A 22,571-nucleotide genomic window follows, 5' to 3' on the forward strand; every position below is an offset into this window, starting at 1 on the left:
TCAACTGTCAGTAGGTATATCAAAAGAGAAGCAATTATTAGTGATAGAAGAGTAGACACCACACGATTAGCTGGATATTCTATTAAGACAATATTTTGGGAGGTAAGGTAGTCAGACGTATTCCAAAGTTACTCTTCAGTTTTAGGCAGTTACTGTTGTTCTGTAGTGCTGTAACATGGTTGGAATGTGGTGTTTTAGGACCTTCATGTCATAGTGATATGTTTGTTTTTTTCTGTCCCTTTATTCTGCATCTTCGTACATGAGCTACACACACTGCATTCCTCATTCTACATGGATGTGTAGGAAACTGCTGGGCAAAACGACTGTAGCTTCTTTAACATTAAATGCTCATTGTTAAACTATGTTTAAGATGCACATCTAGGAAGTAATTGATTTTGTTTGCAATTGAGAAACCTTACACTGCAAAATATAAAGGATCCTGGGGGGATTTTGATTCTCAAAGTCATGGTGACTACTTAACCATATCTGTCAACCCTTAATCTGAACTATGGATGATCAATATGAAAACAGCTTGTTAATGTCAGTTAGGATTGAATGTAGCTTTGGGAAACACCTGTGAAAAAGACCCCGCCACCCCCATCCTCAGGAAAGAGAACAACAGTCTGAAATCTGTCCTTGCACCAGCCTGTTTTCTCCCTAGGAATGAAGGGAATGGTGCTTTTCATCATTCTGTTCCAGCCCTAGTACAGTAATTATCTTGTTGTTCATTGCTGTATTGTAATGGCTAGTTGAGAAGACTGAAACACTACACTGTAAGCTTAAATTGCTATTAACTTCACTAGAACTGACATATTTACAAAGATGCTCTCAGAAAGTGTTATCATCTTAAGTGGCCAGCGTCTTCATTAGAGTACAAGGAGGAGAGAGAAGCTTGTCTTTCACATTATTCCTACCTTACCTAAAGAAGAAGAATTTACCCCTGTTAGTTTGTTTTGCTTTTTACAGGAGAATATCCACAGGCAAGAGAGATGCCTCTGAACCAAAACCACCTGTCCAATGCCAGCCACTGGGAAATTCAGATATGGATCCAAACTTTGAGGCTCTGGCCTGTATCTACCAGAGAACACCTTGCTAAGGATACCTTTCTTTTCAATTAACCTTAGAAATATGCTGTCCAGAGAGGCATAGGTGCTGGAACTAAGGGTGCTGGGGGGGTGGTGGAGGGGGGCTGCTGCACCCCCTGGCTTGAAGTGGTTTCTGTTATATACATGGTTTACAACAGTTTGGTTCCATGGCTCTCAGTACCCTTACTGTACCAATTGTTCCAGCAACCCTGCAGAGTGGTGGTCTCTTTTCTGAACATCCCAGTCTTTAAAGAGCAGTTGCTAGAGAGAGAATAATTTAATCTAAACAGATAATCAGTACCTTGGCTATCTCCATGTTGTGGTGATCTGTGGGCATGGAAATTGAAGACCTGCATCCAGAGAAGTCTGAGTGGATGAGTTTATCTATTGTATGAGCTCTGGGCCTGCTGCACTGTCCTGATCCTTCTAAAGATTTATCAAGCTGGCACAGAACTCCCTGTGAGGGAATATGGGGCCTTCACCATTTGGGCCTCATACAATATGTCAGTCATTAACACAGAACACATACAAGAAGAAAAAGCAAGGAACATCCCTGGGGCAGAGGGGGTGGGGAATACTGCTGTAGTTTACAGTAATAACCCCAAACATGGTGCAGAGCACAGTAATATTTTTAATAAGTGGTGACTATCCCAAAACACTACATTTTATTTAGGGGCCTCTGTCACCTACGTATCAGACTGAACCTGTTAAACAGATGTACAGTTTGGTTACAATACAAAATGTTTCACTTCAGTCAGCAGATCCCTCTTTCCATGTTCTCCCAAGTTTAAAATGATTTCACTTGTGCTGGCTGCTGGCTAACAGACTCTATGTCCCCAAATGAGATAATTTTGCTGTCTCTTGACTTGATTCAGAACTGCAGCTCTGGCTCCTTCCTCTGTAAAACAATTTCTCCAGTTAAGCTAGTACCTGCCCTTTGGTATATCTTTCAAGTCAAACATATAGTGAAAACAAAACCCTGGGACTCCTTGCAAAAATAATTCCTCTTTTGTTCTTGGCAGCTTTCATCATTTCAATCAGAAGTGTCACTGTCTACTCTGCAGTTCCTTTGTATGGTATAGTTATGAGTGATGTTTGGTGCCATAGCACAGCTGGAGCCTGCAAGGAGACACTCATTTCTGGCTAGTCTGTGAACATCTCCTTCTTCAGCAAAAAATCCTCCCCTTCTGGTGAACCAGTCCCGTGGAACTCCTTTCCCTGAAGTTGGGGGTGGAATCACTCATGTTCAAGTATAACACAGCCCTCGCCCCCGTCCCAGCTTTAGAGATCCTTCAGAAGTAACTGGGTAAGGGCATAAGGATCAAGTTCTGCAGATGTTAGATTCCCGAAGAAAGGCTAGGTAGTGCACTATTTCATTCAACAAACCCCAGAGGTAGTAGCAGGAGGGAGGAGTTGTTGAAGCTGAGCAAGGGAAAGTACGCCCCATGCAACATGGTACAGCATGTTGGAGTGGCCAGAAGCAAGCAGCTAAAAATGCAGGGCTAGATTATACCCATGTAAGTAGGGGAGTAAGCCTCCGCAGATGCCCCCTTGCTCAGTCTATCTGTATCTTGGGTGTGGCTCAGGGGTGGAGCGCACTCTGCTCTCCAGATACTTGCTGTGTCAGCAAGAGGATGGCAGTGCATAGGGCAGAGTAGTCCATCCAATCCATCCCCATCCACTGCCAGGACTAGTTGGCCTGGCTTTGGGGCCTGGTGGGGCCAGGAGAAGCAGGAATAAGCTGCATCCATTTAAATGTTGCAGTAAATTACTCCCTCCTCCTATCATCCTTCCAGAACAGGAGGCTAATAAAGGATGAGCTATGAGGAGACAGTTCCTTCCCAAGCTGTTCCTTTCATCAGATCTGAGACTATAGGCTCAGTCTAGCTTTTGTCCGACTACTTGTACCAATAGCTTAAACCCCATTTATTTTAAGCAAGGACCTTAAATATGTCCTGCAGAGAGCAGGGAAAAAAATCACAATTAGTTTATTCAATTAACTGAGCTTCTCTCTCTCTGCTCATAAATCTTCTTTGAGCAGATCATGATTTTCTCAAATGTATTCATTATTTGAAATTGTGCTGGATAATTTCAGCAAATAATTCTCAGCCTGCAAAGTATAAGTGGAGAATTCACTGAAGGATTTTGATATTCAAGCTGCTTTTGAGATACATATATCACATGATATGGTTTCTTTTCCTAATTGGAAGAGTATAATTCCTTAGAATCAAGTTTTTGGTGCAAATGCATGTAAATACTGTACTAATTAGAAATTTGCTTTCTGCTAGTAGTTCTGCAATATTGGCTTTAAAATGTCCTGTTTCAGTGATGGTTGCTTCAGAAAATTTTTGCAGTCCCTGTCCAGCTCTGATCTGTTTTCCTCCCATTCTTTAAAGTTAATATAATGCTTAAGTGAAGTTAGTTTAGTCAAAAATAAAAGATGCATATCTAGGCTCTCAAGTGCACTGTTCTATAGCTCTGTCCTGTGTAAACCAGAAAGCCAAATCTAATGTATGGTTGATTAAATAAATGACTAAGCAGTCACCGTTGATACAATTTTTATTGCCTTGGCCGGGGAAGCTGAAATATCTCACAATGATCTTATGCAGAGAATCATTTTGATTTTTTTGGAATGAAGATTCCTTTGAAAGAATATTTCTAGCCCAACTGGAAAATATTGATAAATATCCCATGAAAGAAATTTGACTAAAAACAACAGACATGAATCAGACTTGCAACAGAAATTTTCTGATCAGCTCTAGCAGCTCTTAAAATAGATCTTTTCAATACAAAATTTAAATTGAAGGCAACTTTTTTTGTTTTTGTTTTTTCCTCAATGGTTTTTGTGGAATTTTCTGGGTTATTGTTGACAAACCTGAAACCATTTTTTTGTTTGTTTGTTGACAACCTAAAAATGATAGATTCCACCCCTCCCCCCAGTTTTTTAATGAGAACCTGAAAGATATTTATGAAAATGGCTGTTCTTTTCCAAAAATTTATAATTTTAGGCATAAAAACACAATCAAATATATTTCAACCAGTTTGAGCTCTTGTATGATAAACTGCAGAAAAATTAAACCTTCCCATTACACAAAATATTACTATAAGTTACTGAAGGTGGTAATAGAAATGTTTGCCAGCATTGTAATAAGAATAAACTGCATTGGAACTACCAGATACGTATAGTGCAGGCATTTAATTGATGTAGCGCCCAAGCCCCCGCTCAGTGATATCAATGGAAGGGCTCCCATTGACTTGGAATTGGACCTTTAACTATATAGTGGTCAATGCATGTAAACTGAAATGTTGCTCAAAAACACTGGACCCAATTTTGCTCGTTACACCAATGTAAATCCAGAGTAACTACTGAACTCAGTTAAATTACACTGGATTTATACTCAAGTAACTGAGAGCCGATTCTGACCCAATGTCTATCTGTACAGTAATCGTATGTATTTCCATATAGAATCTGCACCAAAAAGTTCTCACTTTGTCATCTAATATTATATCAATGAACTCTGAAGGATAAAGGCTCATGAATAGAATAACTGGCAATAAGTAATACAGCAAGGTAACCACTAAACAACATAAGGGGAATACAAGGTGAGTGCCCACCCTATTTATGTAATGAAGAGACCTTAACGGCAGCACTGAAAGGGATAAAACCTTAGTAAATGAAAACAATCCTAGTAATACTTTGCACTTTGAAAACACCTTTCATTCAGGGACCCCAAAGCACTTTGCAGAAATGAACTAATAAAGCCTCCTCAAGCTCCTGAGCAGTACAGTAGATACAGCATGCAGTATGTACAGCTTACAGATTGGGGAACCAAAGCACTTACAGGTTCAATGACTTGTCAACGGTCCCACAATGGATCAGTATCGGAACTAGCCATAGAACCACAGGCTCTGGTCTCCCAGTCTCTTGATCTAACCATTAGACAACACTTCCTGGTGAAAGACTAACAAATCTAATTAAAATGAGAGGCAGCACAGTACTATAATAAAAGAGCATTGTTACCTTTACTGTAGCTTCTGTTAGAGAACTATGTCTAAAACCGTAAAAATGAGCTACTTCATTTCCTTGGGCTTAACATGTAGCAATAGCTGAGGCAGTACATTTAGTTCAGTGCAAAATGCTAACTGGGTAGTTTTTTAAACTCTAATAACACTTTTTTTGGTAGGATCCATGATGTGACATGAGAGTCTTGGGACATTCATAACTTTACAAAACCATCATTTTCTGAGATTCCAAATGGGATAAACATTGTTTTTTTTTACATAAAAAATATTAATAAAACACTCATCAAATGTTCTAAGCAATATACAGAAATTAGAGCATTTGTAGGAAGTGATCTGTTTTGGCCTTTCTTTTATGACAATGGTCTGTCACTTTGTGTTTATTAGATTAACGTGCTGATCTCATCGGTGACATGGTGCTTTCCTTCATTGTATCATTTTATTTTGGAATGTCATTTTCACCTCCTGGTTTACAGATGACAAAAATAATCTCTTTGGGTAACCAAGCATTGTGGAATGTTTGTGACTATCTAAAAACTATTGTAGCATCACAGATTCTGAGACATCCTAAACAAGCATGTCTTTACTTGGATTTTTATAAGAAAGATAGTGCTACAGTGGTATACATCGGTACCTAAATATCCTAACCATAATTCCTCTAAAAATCTGGTCACACAACATTGCTGCTTTTGCAGTGTCCTTTGTGTCATATTCACTTAATGCTGGGTCCCAACCAGCAAGGGCCATGTATAATTATGGTTGAGGAGGCAATACACTGTTTTGTTCTAGGCCCCTATTTGCAGGTGCTTGTATAATTTTTCAGAAGAAGTTTATGGGCTGAAATTTCCCAGGCCTGTTTTATCCCTTAGATGATTCCTGGGAACTTCAGAAAAATTCTTATATTTCTGAATTAACGGAACAGTCTTCAGTCAGGACTGGTGTTTTTTCACATCAGAAGAAATTTGGTTAAGAAGGCGCTGTAAGCGTTTGCAATCATGTGCTGTGCATGGTGAAGATTTATTGCTTATTAGATATAGTCACAGGCTTTATGTTCATAAAGTTGGATAGCAAGAAGGATATTTGCTTTCTTATCCCAGGACACGCAAAACATATATAGGCCTGCTGGAAAGTAGATCAAACAAACAGAAGTAGGACATCTGGTCTTCCTACAACTATTGTCTAAAATATAGAGCTGATAGGGGAATAGGGGAGGGGAAGTGTTGACTATTGGGTTTTTCATCAACGTTTCAATTTTTGTCAGTTTTCCAGCTGGCTCTAATGAAATGTCAAAAAAAGCACCAAGCAAATGGACAGATAAAAAAATACTAAAGAGAGCTTGGTAGCAGCAGCCAGAACTACAGCAAAATCCCAGTGACCGTACAGAACGGGAGTCCTCTGTATGCATTCTGGACCTGATTTGCTGAGTCTTGGACTAAAGAACTGGCGAAAACACTGAGGGGGCAAAACAAATCAAGGTAGAATGAGCCATCCGCACCAATGTGGAATGAATTTAGCAAAGCCCAATGAAAGTGTTCTCAAGGTCTGTATGAAAATGAGCAATTTCAGAGTAAAGGAGATAAGCCAGGAGGGAAAAAAAAAAAGCTCTTACAAAAGCTCATAAAGGTCTTTTCTTCCTCTCTCCTGGGAATTTTTTTAATGAAATTGGATTGATATTTTGTGTGATCCTTTTCACAGAGGAAAAAATGTTCTTCAGAAGTAGCCGCGTTACTGTAGGTATAAACTGTTATGTGGTTCTCTCTTCCCGCCCCCCACAGTCTAAAATGGGAAGACAAATCCTGAGGCCATATTTAGTCTGAGGGTCTAATCCTCCTGCATTCCTGATCCAAAGAACTCTCGCTGAATTGATTAGGAGTTTAACTTACATCAAGAGTGGGCCCAAAATATTTTAGCCACATAGGCAGTGAATGGAGAGGAATAGTAAACAGGGCCCTTTGCCTTTTGGTTTGATTTTGAATGAGACGCTCAAAGTCAAATGAGAGAAGTTGCTCTGAGTAGCACAGCACCAAGCAATGTAGCCATCTCATCAAGCCCAAATGAGGACATTTTGTGTCATTCTGTGATTGTCCATCTCAGACTGACTGACTGACTTTTGCTCACGTCTGTCTTCCCAGAGAGTCCATTCCCCTTTCTTTCCTAGCCAGTCTCTGCGTAGCTGCCACACTGAGGAGCACAGACATACCATAAACTGTGATCTTAAGCAAACATCCAATTTTGCTGACAGTCCTTGACTGAGATGAAAGGATTTGGCAATGGGAATGAATGGTCAGCAACAAGCACCACCAAGATTGCCCTCCCTCCCCTGCCCCATCCCCATCCCCATCCCCATCCCCATCCCCATCCCCATCCCCACATGGTCAGCCATGAACTGCAACCTACTAACGTTATCTCAATTCTTAGAACAAGTTAATGTGTGGCAGCCAAGTAAGCACATGTATATGTTTTAAATTGCAATCTCTCTCATTTGGATTGCTGGGTAATGGTTGAGACTGTGAGGGAAGGGGAAGAGAGGAATTAAATTTCCCGAGCCAGGGATGAGGACACTTGGGGCATAAACCTTTGAAACCAATGGGAGTTTTTTCATTGATTTCAATGGGGTTTGGCTCAGGGCCTTAGATACCATGGTGACAGGCACTTCTGATCTATTTTAGATGGATGAGAAGCCTGTAAGAAGTAGTTTTGCAGTATCATATGGGGTTGAACTCCATAAGAGACAAGTAGGTTATTTTATTCCTTCAACTCAAACAAGGCTCTTTCCTGAGCAAACTATTAAAAGGAGACCAAGAGCCATATTGGAGACAACTGGTGCTAAAGAACAGCAGGGATTTTGTATGGTATTTGGAGTTAATTCTGAACTGATTTATACCCTGTGCAATCCACCTTGATCTCAGTTCTCATTTGGCCTGCAAAAACTCCTCCGGGCTAAGTATTTACTTTGTTGTTGAGATAGTTCAGACTAGTGTTTTGTCTATGGGGACAGCTATACGCTAACTGCTTCTTTATCGTCTCTAGATTTATAATGAATAGTGCATGTGGTCTTGCCTTTTTTTAAAACCTCTAATATCTGAAGGGCATGTTTGGAGTTGAGTACTATTTGTAGAACTGTGGTGTTTTCAATGTGACGGAGAAGGCCTATTGTTAGAACACCGGTTAATATGTTTTTGCTGGCATACACTCTTAGGCTTAGCTTCATGCTCACAAAAATACGTTTGGTTGGCTTATGTTTTGATTAATTTATCCACCTCACACTGGCATGTATGCTTATGGCTATGGGACAAGCTTATTGCAAACTGTGACCCCTAGGAGGAACATGATAGTTCAAGTCTGACACAGCCATGAAATTCTTTGTGGAAGCAAAAACCAAAGCATGTGACAGTTCAGTGAACTCTTCAGACTAGCAGACTGCATCGATTTCCTCCTTTCTAGATATAGAGGGCCAAATTTACCTGTGCCTTAACTCTATTAATTTCAGTGCAGTTGCACCAGCTCTGAGTGTGGCCTGTGTTAGAATAAAATGCAATCACCACTTGCCAGTTAGGGTACGTCTACACTACGGGACTATTCCGAATTTGCATAAACCGGTTTTGTAAAACAGATTTTATAAAATCGAGTGCGTGCGGCCACACTAAACACATTAAATCGGTGGTGTGCGTCCATGGTCCGAGGCTAGCGTCGATTTCTGGAGCGTTGCACTGAGGGTAGCTATCCCGTAGCTATCCCATAGTTCCCGCAGCCTCCCCCGCCCCTTGGCATTTCCGGGTTGAGATCCCAGTGCCTGATGGGGCAAAAATCATTGTCGCGGGTGGTACTGGGTAAATGTCGTCAGTCACTCCTTCCTCTGGGAAAGCAACGGCAGACAAGCATTTCACGCCTTTTTTCCCTGGATTGCCCTGGCAGATGCCATAGCATGGCAATCATGGAGCCTGTTTTGCCTTTTGTGACTGTCACCGTATGTGTACTAGATGCCGCTGACAGAGGCGATTCAGCAGCGCTACACAGCAGCATGCTTTTGCTTTTGCATGACAGCAGAGATGGTTATCAGCCATACTGCACCATCTACCAATCCATAAATTGGTAATAAGATGATCATGGCTACCAGTCCTTTTGCACTGTTCCATTTGCTGCTGTCATAAGTGCCCCTGGCTGCTCTTAGCCGGGGCGCAAAAGCCAAAATTGGGAATGACTCCCTGAGTCAATCCCTCCTTTTTGGTATCTAAAAATAGAATCAGTCCTGCCTAGAATATGGGCAAGTGTACTAGAGAACCACTGTATCAGAGAACCAGAGAGCACAGCTGCTCTGTGTCAGATCCTGCAGAAATTATGAGCTGTATGCTATTCACAGGGGGTGCTCCTGCAACAACCCCTCCTGTTCATTTCATTCTTCCCCCAGCTTTCATGGGCTACCGTAGCATTGTCCCCCCACTTGTGTGATGAAGTAATAAAGAATGCAGGAATAAGACACAGTGACTTGTTAGTGAAGGCAGCCTCCAGCTGCTATGATAGTCCAGACAGGACAGTAAGGAGTGCATCCTCTGCTAGTTCAGGGGCACTTGAATCTTTTCTTTACACATGAAGGGTGGGGGCTGATGGAGCTCAGCCCCCTGTTGCTATGACGATGATGGATATCAGCCATACTGCACCATCTACCAGGAAAAATTAGGACCAGGCGACCTTGATCGACCTGTCCCAAGCAAGTTGGTATGGTATGGTTACCAGTCCTTTTGCACTGCCCCATGTGCCAATAGGCTGATGATGAGGACGGGTAGCAGTCCTATTGTACCATCAGCCACCCATGGCAGGGTGGGAGGAAGGATGTTGTTGTTGAGTGCTGCACCATCCCGTCTATCTGCAGCATTCAGTAAAGATAGGGTGACATGTAAAAGAGTCAAGACAGGATTGTTTTCCCTTTCACTTCTGGGGGTGGGTGGGTGGGGGTGCGTAAATTGCCTAGCTATGCCCTGACCCACCGCGGACACTGTTTTTGACCCTAGAAGCATTTGGAGCTCAGCCAAGAATGCAAATGCTTTTCAGAGACTGCAGGAACTGTGGGATAGCTTGAGTGCTCCAGTCCATGAGCGTCCATTTGATTCTTTGGCTTTCCGTTACGCTTGCCACGCAGCAGTGCGCTGAGTCCCTGCTATGGCGTCTGTCTGGAGATATTTAAAAAATGATTTTGAATTTCGTCTTCTGTAACGGAGCGCTGATAGAACAGTTTTGCCTGCCCTTACAGCGATCACGTCCGCATCGTCCATGCTGGAGCTCTTTCTTTATTTTGATTTTTAACTGCATCACCACCCGTGGTGATCGGAGCTCCACGCTGGGCAAACAGGAAATATTCAAAAGTTCGCGGGGCTTTTCCTGTCTACCTGGCCACTGCATCCGAGTTCAGATTGCTGTCCAGAGCGGTCAGTGGTGCACTGTGGGATACCGCCCGGAGGCCAATACCGTCGATCAGCGGCCACACTAACCCTAATCCGATATGGTAATACCGATACTAGCGCTACTCCTCTCGTTAGGGAGGAGTACAGAAACCGGTTTAAAGAGCCATTAAAATCGATATAAGGTGCCTCCTAGTGTGGACGGTTGTGGCGTTAAATCGGTTTTACGCTCCTAAAACCGGTTTAAACGCGTAGTGTAGACCAGGCTTTAGTGTATTTTAAAGTTATTCTTGGAAAGCTTGAAAGAGATGAAGACACACATGGTCCCTTGGGAGCCTGTCAGAACTTTTCAGGGGAGATTTGTGTTTACTCATGGGATTTGTTTTGTGCATACTGGGTCTGCCAGAAGCAGAACTCTTTTTTTCTTTTAAATGCTTCTATTTGCCTGTATTTATGAACATGGGTAGTTACCAAGATGGGATTAGGATGTCATATAGGGCATATCAAATGGCCTTGCATAGGGAAGTTTCAAACACAGCTGTGTAGATTTATTCAGAAATCTACATGCACAAACAACATCTAATTAAACAATTGTTCCACTTACAGAGAATCATTTTTTGTTTTAAACAGTACTTCCTTGTTTGAAAAGGGTGCTATCGAGTTTAAGGCCAGAAGGCACCACTAGATCATCTAGTCTGATCTGCTATATATCACAGTCCACCAGCACCCACACACTATGCCCCTGAATGTGAGCGTAATAGAAGGAAATGGAATAGTGTGTGTTTTATTCATTGAACTAGGCTCTTTTTCTAGACTTTGCAGAAGCACACGTCCTAGAGACTAGGTAAACTAACATTTTTGGGAATCATTTCAATGGTCTAAAGGGGGTTAATGCTATTACAGAGAAGTGAGGCATTGTACTATGGTAAGAGTGACACATGTATCATGCAGGCAATGAAATAATTTCAAATGACAAAAATGAACAGTAGTGGCATTAACCAGTCTCGCCCATTTCTCCCCACATCAGTTATGCAATGCAGTTGTCATTAAAATGGACGACTATTTTCATTTTATATGAGAACCTCAGCATGACTAGCAAGCAATTCACCAGATTTTATGAGATTGCTGGCTTTCCATCTGTCCCAAGAGACGGACGCACACAAAAGGCTATTAGTACACCGCTGCATAATGAGGTGAGTTTGAGGAATCTCACATCATTTCACTCTCTCAGTATGCAGATCATGTATCATGCCAGGTGCAGAATCAATGATGTCCTTCTCAGTTTCCAGGAAAATGTAATTTGTCATCATAAAGACCAGGGAGACACTTGGGAACTGGTGGAAACCCATTTGGGGCTGAACAGGTATAGTGCCTGCTGTATTCTGTGTACATTTGTTTTGGCACTGACTAAGAGTTCTTGTTCCCTATAAGCTCTTGAATGATATATCATAATGCCTTATCCCAGAAGCGATCTGCAAATCGGATTAGAACATTCTAAAGGGTGGAGCAAGTGTTATTATTCAAAACAGTGCAGGGTTTCCCTGTGCATACAGCACTTAACGTCACATGCAAATCTATTAGCACAAAGGATGCTGCCTGAGTATGCTGAAGAAAGATACTGAAGGCTCCTGAAGGGTAGTACTGGCTAGGAAGGGGGAGTAAAGAGGAGAGGAAAATCTATCTGTTTTGGAAGGAGAGCAGAGAAGGGTGTGTGAGGGGGTGGTGGGGGTCGCAGGGAGGGAGAAGAAGGACCTAAGAAGGTTAGGCTCTGCTTCATGTGCTGGGACTGAACCCAGCTGCTGAATGTTTTGAAGTTCACTACTTAGCGTAGCACCAGCCCAAAGTGATCATTATTTTATATTTGTGACATCATCCTTCATTTTGTAGTAATGACTGTAATGTCACAACCAGAGGATTTTGACCACTTGCATGGAATCAGTGGCATGACCAAGGGATCACTAAAAATTCTACTCTCTGATCTGCATCCACGGCTTCCAAGAGTGGGCTGCAAACATCTGAGAGTAGAAAGGACTCTGGAGAAAGTAACAGAATACTTTGCTAATGCACATATAATTAAACAGATCAGCAGAACTTTTGTTTCTGATATAGAGCAGTAAGTGAAAGTATTCTGTATTATTCATACTGTCACATAGCGCTTTGTATTTTGTTGATTCAGAGGATTCCATTTTTAAAATCAGCAAGTGCAAGGGACCTGTGACTAATGTGATTTCTTGGCTTGGAAAATATTGTAGGAAAAAGTAGCAAGCGACACAAGATTTACATTTTGACCACAAGCGTTTTGATGACAGTGGCCAAATGCCATCAAACTCCAGGCTGTGTTTTCATGGTTAGATTATTTTGCACCTCCACCCGTCTTATTAGATCACTCTGGAACAAAAGAGCTGTATTCAATGCACACTAAAAATAGAAAGTAAGCAATGTTTTCCTGATGAATCCTTCGTCAGAAGTGATAAGGTACGGAAAAGGTATTGTTAGGCAAAATGCTAGTAACTTATTGGACAAGGACAGATGTAGAAAAATATGACAGTGACCTAATGAGAGGGAGCAAAATTGCAAGGGATATGTTACCTTCTATATGCTCCAAACAGAAAAGGTGGTTAGGGATGATGATCTGGCAATTTAGGTTCAGTGATCTGTGAAGAAGACCTCACCTCATTTGGAGAGAGTCGCTTTGGTCTGAATGTATTTCCTGAAGGCTGGTACTTAATAGAAATTCTGAAACAATTAGAGCCTTTTCCTTTCCTTCCCCTAACACTCGCCCTTGCTTCTAAATACACCCCGCTTAATCATGGCATTGGACTACAAGCTGACTTCCTGCAAATCCCCTCTATCAAGATCTCCAGCTGCTTACGACCAAGGCCTCTTGCATCTCTAAATGCAGTGACTTGGGAATCCTTTAAAAATCCTTCTGTTTAGGGAAAACATTTATGTGGGGCCTAGTGGTCTCTGTTCTATCAGCTGGGTGCAGGTTTTGCCCCGATAATCTTACTGATCCAGCAGTCCCTGGGGCTTGTTGATTAATTAGGAAAGTGTATGCTGACACATCTAAACCTTTCCAAAGGTTCTAGTTCATTAAGACTGGGAGATGGATTGAGATTCTGTCCAGCAGAATCTCTAAACATTGACCATCTTTATTTTCCTGTACACAGCCTTCCTGCCAAAAGCCTCATTGTCAATACAACAGCCATGAAATTTAACTCTGAGACCACTGTAATCATGAGGGATGACTTTTTCCACAATGTGGCAGAAGAATTTTAGTAAAGCTTGTGTTATAAATAATAAAGATCTATATCTATATGTCTTGCCTGGCTAGGCTGCTTTTAATAAGAACCCCAGCCAAAATATTGCAAACCATTTTCTGTTCTTGCTGCAGTGAATTTAGTGTGTGTTTTAGAAATGATCTAAGTTTTGTGCCTTCCCCTGGTTAATTCTGCTGGGCACAGAGGTTAAGTATTAACTAAAGTTGTTGCTGAATGTTAAGAGCTTGTACAAGCCAAAGCAGAATAAGGTCCACTCTTAACAATTTTAATAATGTATAAGAACCTATACAGAGTACAACAGAATGAAATGTATTGCAAAGCTTTTATTGCTTCTCCTGTTTCCGAATGGACACAGCCCTGAGTGGTGCAGAGGCTTCCCAGCACAGTTTAGTGTGGAACGCGAACTATGTTCTTGAGCAAGGAAAAAATCTCAACACCCCAAGACCTGAGTACAATAGTTATCATATGTATTTAAAAATAAACCCTACAGCAGATACAATTGTAACTCATTCATTCAACAAAGTCTTAGCGAACAGAAACATATCTCCCCAGTGTAAATATAGTGTATGATCCACAATAACTGATATTTATTACACAAAAGCGCTGAAGTTTTGTTTTCTCAGACTGCAGTTAAAACTGCACCAGCGTATGATGGGATGCATACATGCCACACTGGCAGCAAAAAGATTAATGGGATTCTGAAGGCTCAGTTAGCCTACGTATGGGCACCTGGAGGGAATGTTAGGTACAATTCCTTAGCAGACCTAGCTAGACCTTCTTTGTATAGGGAGCAACTCAGCACAGTGGCGGAAAATATAGTGCCAATCTATAAAAAAAGAAATAAGGACAACCTAAGGAATTACAGACCAGTCAGCTTAACTTCGATACCCAGAAAGATTATGGAGCAAATAATTATGCAATCAATTTTCAAACACCTAGAAGATAATAAGGTGATAAAGTAACAGTCAGGATGGACTTGTAAGGAACAAATCATGGCAGACCAACTTAATAGCTTTCTTTGACAGGGTAACATGCCTTGTGGATAGGGAGGAAGCAGTAGATGTGATGTATCTTGACTTTAGTAAGGCTTTTGATACTGTCTTGCATGACCTTCTCATAAACAAACTAGAGAAATACAGCCTATTATACAGACTATAAGGTGGGTGCATAACTGGTTGGAAAACCATTCCCAGAGAGTAGTTGTCAGTGATTCACAGGCAAGCTGGAAGGGCATATCGAGTGGGGTCCCACAGCAATCAGTTCTGGGTCCAGTTATTAGGATATTAGGAAAAACTTCCTGTCAGGGTGGTTAAGTTCCTAGGGAGGTTGTGAGAGCTCCATCATTGGAGATTTTTAAGAGCAGGTTAGACAAATACCTGTTAGGGATGGTCTAGATTATACTTAGTCCTGCCATGAGTGCAAGGGACTGTACTAGTTAACCTCTTGAGGTCCCTTCCAGTCCTATGGTTCTAAGACACCTAGGAGACAGGAGGCCCAGGGAGAGAATAGGCCTTGGGATCCTCTCCCAACAAGGGACCTCTGGCAAAGGGCCAAAGTTGGGAGAAGCACTGAAAAACTTCTGGAGTGGACTGAGTTCCTGTGGTGGGCACTGATAAAGGGAAAAGGCCACAGGCAGGCACTCCTGTGGGGTGGGGCTCCAGAAGAGGTGTGGGGAGCTGGGGAGAACACAGAGGGGCTGCAAGCTGAGGCCCGGGATTGGCAGAGTGGCTGAAGTGGTGTCTGGTTCCGTTTCAGGTTTGAGTTTTGCTGGGAAGGAGACTGGGAGCCCCCTACCCTGAAAGAAGAGTGGGCTTGAAGAGGAGCGCTGGAGGGGCAAAATGTCACATTGATAACTAGTGTCGTGGGACACTGACGTGGGACATTGATACCCTGTAAGGGAACTATGGCGTGACTTGGCTGGAGGACCAAGTCACCACACCAGACCACAGGAGCCCTGAGGCTGAGAGGAGGCAGAAGTATTGCAATGTTGGGTTTCAAGACGAGGGACACTCTGGGACGGTGAGTTTGTCATGCAGTTATTAGCCCTGCTGTTTATATGTTGATACTCATGGATAACTAAATTTCTTATGTTATAATTTGAAAAGGAAATATTAAAGACTTCTGACTGCACATACATAAATATCTTTTGAGGAAGGGGACTACAATGTATGGAGAATATGGATCCACAATGTATTTTGTTGAGTACATAACCACTCTGTAATCTTTTCCCTTCTAAACATTCAACTCAAATCTCCATCTTTTCTTTACTTCCTGGAGATAGTCAACCAGTTCCACAGATCATGCCTACTTAACCCTTCAGAACTTCCTGGTCCCCACTTATATTTACCACCTTTCCCAGTACCATTTCTATTGTGACCACTGTGCATTGTGAAGTAATGTTATGAATTACACATCAGTGAAGTGTTACCAGTTTTGCAACACTTGTGCTTTTATTGCAAGTCTTGTAATTTTGTTATTTCTTAAAGCCCCAGCTCCTGGAGTCATGTTGTTTTGTGAGAATCTTTTTTGCTTTCTCCCTCATGGTAGTGGAGAAAAGCTTGAAAATGAGAAGCCTAAAGGCTCAAGAGCCAGGAGGCAAAAAGTAATTTTCTAAAAAATGTTTTGTGACTTCACTTTCAAGTCAGTTTCATTCTTTTTTGTTGCCTGACTAATTTCTGAATGGTTGGATATGGCGATACCATGTTACATTGTATTGCAGTTCAAGTGGCCGTATATTGGTTGCTAATTAATGCGGTGGGCTTCAGAACCCGAGCTCCAGTCCAAGCATCTAACAGCTATTTTTAGTGCCATAGGCCAAGACCCATGAGCCTAAATCTGTAGACCTGGACTCTGAGACTCTCTGCTGCAGATTCTGCTCGTGGTATAGATGTACCTAAGGAGGCCTGTGCCCATACTGGGAAACAAGACTGAGGTCTCCTACCTTTTCCATAGCTGGAACACCAGCCACTGATGCTATGCCACTTCCACAGCTTGAGACCTCAAACAACCCCAGCATTTGTAAAGTTCTTATTCAGATCTAGACCCAAATCCAAGCTTTGTGGCTTGATTCTGTTCAGAAGGTGGGTTTGCTCTCTGACTCTGAAAGATTGCTAGCTGTATTTCTTATGATTAGGAGGTAATTTTTACTACCTTTGATTAATGTTAGAATATGTGGTAAGTGTTTATGCCCTAGCCCGGTCTTTTAGTTCTAAATTTCGTATGAAACTGAAGCATTTGTCTTGATTTAGAAAAATCAAAGCTGAGACCATATAGGGGAAGTGGAACAACTCACAACCTCTCTGAGTTAGGTCAGCACAAGGGAAATGAGACAGCGTGTTACGATGGGAAACTTACTCAATTCCTCCTCCTAGAGATTTTAGTCATCTTTAGTAGTGTTACTGGAAGATGGACCTGTATGAATCCGAAGATACTAGCAAACTCTAGTGGCAATTCTGGCCACAAGGGTACAGAACTACTGTATCCGTTAAACAGAATATTTTGTTCCGTGCAACATTGTAATGGTTTAGTTGTCCTCACAAAGGGAAACTACATAAGGTTTCCTCCCCTTCTGCTCATTTCCATATTGGACGAGTCTTTGTTTCATGGTGTTTAGAGGTCTATTAACCTTATGCTGGCTGGCTGTATAGGCAGTGGCATTTGTTGACCTTTCATAAGAAAGATAAAATGCCAGCAGAACTAGTGAACGTATATCTATTCATTGCCAGTTGGGCCCCTAGATACCGCAGTAGTATAAAGCTGAGTACACATCAGTTGGTCCTAGTTTTAATTTTGACAGTACTGTCATATAAAAACCGTTTTTCCTAAAAACAGATAGAAATAAAGCGAATCTCAAATCTTCTTAGTAATAAAAATTGAGTACTTCAGGCTAACCCCAAAATGTTGTTTAAGTAAATTGGCATTTTCAGATAAAATTTCATTTACTTTGAAACAAATCTTATGAATCTGGGAGATGACCATGATGGAGATGTTAATGTACCATAGGGGATGTCCTTCTCCGAATGCAGGCTGAGTTCTAAGGGGGAGTGGGAGTGACTAATTCTGGATCTCTGTCCCAGAGGAGATTAATCTTTGTATGAAGGCTGTCCGTTCATATAGGGCCCGCTCCTGCTCCCATGGCAATTAATGGCAAACTCCCCATTGTCTTCACTGAGAGCATGATCAGGGCAACACCTATCTGAACAGAAATCACAGGCCCATGTGTAGATTAGAGGGTGTCTTTTGTGCTCCTAGAACATTTTCAAAGCACAAGCTGAAAGTGGGTAGCATGGTGTGAGGCAGAAGAGAGCGATGGCAGCTGAAAGGTGAAATCAAGCGCCTCCTCCAAATACCTTGTGGAACAGGCATGGCCTTCCCCAGCCTTACTGGAGCAGAGACAAAGAGCCAATGGTTGCTGTGCAGACACCATGTCTTTACAGTCTGGTGAGCTTCCTGTGACATCAGGAGCTTCTATTCTAAACTCTGCATGTGCAAGGGGGGTGGAGATTTGTTCAGCGGGAGGGGCTGATCTCAGGAGGGAGGTGTGGGGAGAATGTAAGGAGCTTGTCTGGGGCTCACTGTGTTGAGGGAAGGCCAAGAGTTATTTTGTAAGAGAGAGACTGGAGGGTGATGGGTCAAAGAATAGTTTATTTTAATTTTTAGCCGGCTTTTCTTTTAAAAAAAACACCTGTATTATGGGTTTAAAGGTTTAGGTTTTGGATCTGGTCTGGAACCAAATTGTATAGGAGGGTTTAGATAGTAACTGCTACCTGAAATTCAAATGGGGTCAGATTCTGCTTTTGGCCCATCTCTAACTGGAGTGAGGCTTTGCAACCGTCCTTCCCACTTGAGACCCTGGTGCTAGTGCAGCACGACACTCTGTCTCTACTGGCCTGGGAAAGAGCTGACTTTATATGGTGTCTGAAGTGCATCTCAGGTGACCATGCTTTTCCCTCCCTCTGAAATAGCAGGCTTTTCACTGCAAGCTCAGTGTTTCCATACCTCCAAATGTAACATTTAGTAATACTTTTACCTGATAGTCCTAACCTTTGAGAGCATTTGCTTACTTGGCCACACAAATATATCTGTGCTGAGAAAGACTGATCAAATGTTTGGGCTGGCAGTGTTGCTTTGCTAGAAAGGTTAATTGCCAGATGACTGAATGACTGGAGTTTTACACTATCACAGACAGACAGGTATTAAAAATAGAAAGCCAGAAAAAAACTATACCTCAGGGAAATTATATCCTTGATCTGTATGTTCCTTTGTTCCTTAGTGCAGCTACTGTTTTCAAGAGTTATGAAACTCAGATGTGAATTGAAGTGACTCAACAGCCTGATTGCTGAAAGTTGACTTTTTTCTCCAAATTATTTTTCATATAAATTATAGTAAGTCCCATATATACCAGGGCATACTAAGTTCAGGCAGTGCCTGAAATGGGCATGAAATAACAGCTACTGCTTTCAGCAGAACCAGCCAAGGACAAAACATGGTGTATGCGTGTGTATATATATCTATATATCTTTCTAGCTCAGTGACTTCCATGAGTTTCACGGAATTTGGACTTACACAAGGTCTGGTTCGGTAAGGTGCTGAATATTTCCTAAGCACTTTTAATTCCTATGAATGTTAATGGGAATTAAGGATGCTCAACGCTTCAGAGGGTCAGGCCCAAAATACCATCTCTGCCTGCCATACTGATATTTCATGCAGTACAATGAGCTCCCGGAGGTAGTAATATATTCTTGAGAAGTATGTTGTAGTGAGAGCTGTGCAAAATGTGTGCAACAAAACCACACATCCCTCAAAATTTGCCCAGCTTTATGTTTTGTTACGAACTTGAAATTCAGAGCAAATTCACTAAAAGGTAGATTTAAAGCTCACATTCTTTTTGAGTAAACATAAGGTCAGTGAATGGACCAATTTATGTTTTTGCAATGAAGTTGTAGCCTTTAATGGAAAACTTGGCAATTTTGATGGAGTTTGTTTGGGAGTTTGAACAAACCCCAGACTCAAAGCAGAACTTGGGTTATGGGTGGTTGTGAACTTGAGAGAGGCTGAAACACAAGAAAATGTTAATGGAAACCCCTGATAAGTGAATTATGTTGAGTTTTACACAGCCTGAAACATGGAAAGGAATGATGCCATGGTTACCAATTTTCCAGCAGTATTTCTATGGATTTCTATGGATCCCAGAGCTATGGAGCTGCCCCCAGTAGGTGACATGGTGGCTTCAGATCACCATGTTTGCTTGTGACTGGCAGTATGTTGGTTCCCTGTGTTTTGGTGTTTGCAGTAGTCATGACACTAAATCAATTCCCCCCAGACTTGATCACTCCAAAATGTTGTAGGTGTTTGAAATCTAAATCCAGAGTTGAGTTTAGCAAACTGCTATCTTTATAGTGGGCCATACCCATATCCCTGGATCTGAGTGTAGCCAAGGTCTGTTGGGAATCCAGATATAAATTCAAATTCTTGGGAGGATTTTCAAAGGCACAAGTAGGAGATAAGCATCCAGCTCCCAATGAAAGTCAATGTGGCTTGAGTGTCTGTCTGCCTTTTGTGCCTTGCAAATTCCTCCCCTATTCCCCGCAACCCTCCGTGTCTCCAGTTTGCACAAATAATCACTCTGACACACAACAGTGCAAGAAGGAAACTAATCCTTCCAACATGTGTGCTGAGCAGTTGGGGCTCATCTCATTTTAAACTCTGGAATGAAGAATGGAAAGTACTTTGTATACCTTTAAAATGTTTTTCTCTGTCACAAAATATTCCCATTTCACACATCTCATGAAATCAGTGGGAAAGACTTTTTCCCCACTTGCCATTTGAGTTTGGACCTGTCTAAATTAAACAATGAAGTGATCTGGAATGTGGATACTTGTACATCAGAAACCACAATGAAGTACAAATGGAGTAAAAAAAATATAGATTAAACGTTTTTAAAAACCCAACCACCAGCAATAACCATCCTTTTCCCCAGACAGAAAGCACTAATTGCTTTAAACCCAGACAAGAAATTGGATTATTTTTTCTATTTTTTCACTGGAAAAAGGAAGAATTTTTCTTTGAAATATTTTATATTTTTATAGCCTAGCTCAGCAAAAGCTATCATCATATGAACTTCTAAGGCAGAAATTATACAAGTCTCTTTACCTATATCCTGTTTTCAATTACTCTATTCTCCTTCAACAAAAGCAGGATATGAGGCAAACATATTCTTTTGGCAAATATCTTCAAACTGTTAACTGTTTAAGTGAATCTCTTTCTGCTTAAGCATCTTCAGTACTGACCCCTGCACCTGGTCCTGTAACAAATACCACAATTTTAATACCCTTAATGACTGAAAACTGTAGGTTTCCTCACAAAAGTAGCCTATTCCGTAATTTTTCTTGCATTTCATATTCTTTCCTTTTCTTTATTACAGCATGGCAAGCCACACAGTAAGATATTGTCCACCCCACAATCCCACCATGACAGAATATAATTTTAACAGAAACAAAGATGCATTGACTCCTCTCTTATTCATAAACGTTTGTCTCTTTGAAAGTTGTATGGAACTTGTATGTTAGCTGAGGGACCTGCTACATGAAACATTATAGTTATAACAACATAAAAGCCCTGTTAGCAGATTTCATGTTTCAAGGATCTCTCCGTGAAGTAACTTACCAAAAATAGGTAAACTTGGACAGCCGAGAGCCAGAGATGGCTACTTCCAGACCAACAGCCAGTTGTAAGGTCTAGGTACTGTTAAATGGAACTTGGAAGATCAAGGGTAAAATTTTCAAAAGCACCTGAGTCCCATTGTCAAGAGTGGCCCTGGCACTTAGGCCCCAAAATCTCATTAAAAGTCAATGGGGACTTAGATTCCTAAGTGCCTGAGTCACTTTTGAAAATGGGGCTGATGCTTTAAATCACTTACATGCTTTTGAAAATGTTACCCCATGTCTTTACACAAATGTAGCTCTAGCTATGTGAGATCTGCATAGGGGCTGCCTTTGAACATGAGAACTCTAACTTTGGTACTTAGTCCAGTAACACTAAAATTCCTTTAATAATTTTAAGTAAGAAAAAAACACCAAGGGCCTGTGCAACCTTGATCCGATGTATTTATGTATAAAAGAAGCGAGATATAACATAGCGTACAGTTTTCTAATGGCAAAATAGTAAGCCTGTTGCTGTCTGCGCTGCAGCTGAAAGGTCCCCAGGTACATTTTATAGTATTGATCCTGTTATTATGTCTCATTGTAAAAGGCCAGTAACCGCATACCCTGGTATCTCAGTTTGCATTGTGAACCAGAGGTACAAAAAGGATCCATTTCTTAATGTCTAAGCGCTCCTTACAGTGTGGGAGCATTTTACAGTAGCCTCAGAGAACCTGATTTTCTTCTCACACCAGTGTAAATTATGATGTCAATAGAATTATGCACAAGTGACAGCAGTATCAGATCAGAGGATGCTGCAAAGATGTCTAATGCACAGAATATTAAGTAAATAGCCCATCTGAAAACTTTAAACAAAAATCAAAGCAATTAAATAGGGAATAAAACCCTTGAAATTAACCTGCAAAGACCAACGCCACCCCATTGTCCCTTACCTGATTCAGGAGTCAGTGAAGCTTCAGTTTTATCCCAAGTTAGGCAAACTAAATCAACAGTATCCAGAAATCTACACAGCACTACCCAGAGTGAAGAACAATAACAAAAAATCAGTTTTCATTTCATTAAGCAATACTGGGAGTGTTCAGCTTTCCAGTCTCCAAGGTTCCCCAGCTGGGAGTCAGCCTTTTCCCA

The 22,571-nt window shown here is 41.4% G+C and overlaps 1 protein-coding gene and 1 long non-coding RNA gene across 2 annotated transcripts in view; one reads left to right on the top strand and one right to left on the bottom strand.

The window, feature by feature from the left end:
• LOC123349634 overlaps positions 1-15,774 on the top strand; it is a 119,337-nt gene extending 103,563 nt beyond the window's left edge. The window contains exon 3 of the long non-coding RNA XR_006573604.1: positions 15,538-15,774. This is a non-coding gene — a long non-coding RNA (uncharacterized LOC123349634). The remainder of the gene's footprint in view (positions 1-15,537) is intronic.
• Positions 1-22,496, bottom strand: part of CDH5 (cadherin 5) — a 50,626-nt gene extending 28,130 nt beyond the window's left edge. The window contains exon 1 of the mRNA XM_044987839.1: positions 22,376-22,496. The gene's annotated coding sequence lies outside the window, so the exon portion shown is untranslated. The remainder of the gene's footprint in view (positions 1-22,375) is intronic.
• Between the last annotated feature and the right edge of the window lie 75 nt (positions 22,497-22,571).

This window comes from Mauremys mutica, chromosome 14 (genome assembly GCF_020497125.1).
Source record: "Mauremys mutica isolate MM-2020 ecotype Southern chromosome 14, ASM2049712v1, whole genome shotgun sequence".
In the NCBI taxonomy this organism is placed as follows: Eukaryota; Metazoa; Chordata; order Testudines; family Geoemydidae; genus Mauremys; species Mauremys mutica.